This window comes from Halyomorpha halys, unplaced genomic scaffold (genome assembly GCF_000696795.3).
Source record: "Halyomorpha halys isolate HHAL.00 unplaced genomic scaffold, Hhal_1.1 Scaffold293.1, whole genome shotgun sequence".
Lineage (NCBI taxonomy): Eukaryota > Metazoa > Arthropoda > Insecta > Hemiptera > Pentatomidae > Halyomorpha > Halyomorpha halys.
Genome location: NW_027115239.1, coordinates 1,018 through 2,723, shown reverse-complemented (window position 1 = coordinate 2,723; position 1,706 = coordinate 1,018).

Genomic DNA, 1,706 nt, shown 5'->3' with positions numbered 1-1,706 from the left:
ATAAATAATTAATAATGTATTTTTTTTTCCTTTTCTTTTTCTTCTTCTTTTTTCTTTTTTTTTTTCTTTTTGTAACTATGTCAAGTGTTTGTATCTTTTTTAGCCATGACGAAGCCCTGCAACATGGGGCGAAACGTTGGCTCAATAAAAATAGTATAATCATTTACTATTTGAGTTTTTTTGACCGCACCCGGACCATATTCATCTATACACACGGTCAATCAATAATCTTCCAATTTTATTTAATATTATAGACATCAGAGGAACAAATAACTTTGGTATAGAAACAAAAAATAAAGCTGTAATAATAAATTTATTATTTTAAACAAAACAATGTTATTAAAAGTATTATTACTTTGTTGAGTAATTTATAATATTAACATATACAGAGAATGATTGTCTGATCTTGTTTAGAAGTAAATTCATTAATTCATGAATCACATACAAATTTAAATAATTTTTTCATAGAGAAAATCCTCAAAAGGTGCATACTCTTGCAGTAACAACAAATTTTTATGCAATATAAAACTAGTATATACTATATTAGTATAGTTGAAAAGTCCTTTCATGATTCAAATTTCTGTTGAAGTTTAACTGAATTTGAACCTAGGGAACAAAAAATTTAATTGCACAAAAATCCGATCTCTTGTCTTGAATAATAGAGATGAATTTTAACTTCAAATTAAATTAAATATTTTGTTTTACTGTGTCATGAAACTAAGAATTCATAATATTATCATTATATTTTCAGATTAATCAGAGATTGGTAATGGGATTGGATCTGATTCCCTGGTATGACTGGCTGCTTTATAGTGAGAAGCCAGTATAGTTTGTTATTGTATTATTGTAATAAAAAACTCGAGAGTGGCAAATAAAATTATATATGTATATACATACCTCACAAGAATCTTTGTTGTCCCTATAAGTACATATTACATTCTTAGCTTTAGGTGATCTGATGTCTATTGGATGGCTTTTGTAGCATTCCGCAGTTGATATCACTTTCAAATTTACTTTCATCAAAACTGAGGACTGTGAACCCTGATCTGTTGTTAAGTCCCCAACCTATAAAGAAGAATAGAATTTTTATTTTTATGAAAGATGAATTCATTACTTTAATAGTTATTTCAATGACTATTATAGGTTAAGATCCAATGCTTTTATAGTATTATAGGCTGAGTTAAATCCAAAAGAGTCAACTCGCCACTTGTTTAATCTACAAGAGAAGTTCTCAAAGTGGGTGCCCAAAGTCGCTTTTTAAAATTAATTTAGTACTTTTATATAGACTTTATTTGAAATTCTCTGATTGATGCTCCTTTAATACAAAGATCTTCGATGTCTAATAGTTTCCAATTCTTAGTACAAGAGTAGGCAACTCATAAAGCTATATTGTGACTCTAATTCAAAAGTCTCTTAGCTACATTTATTTTCTGAAGTAATGATTCAAGTGAACCTTTAAATCTCATGCACTTATTGTCTGTTGTTAGCTTTAGGAACCAAAAAAATACTTCAAAACTTGTTAGTTAGAGCCCTTTTTTGTTTCTTATAACTAAAAATGGGAAACTAAAAAAAAGTGTGTGACTGCTCAACTTTTTTTTTAATTCATACACCATACTGATCAGTCAATAAATAGCAAACAATATTAAATAAATTAGTAACAACAAATAATAATCAATATTAAATAACAAAGCAAATGATGATTAATA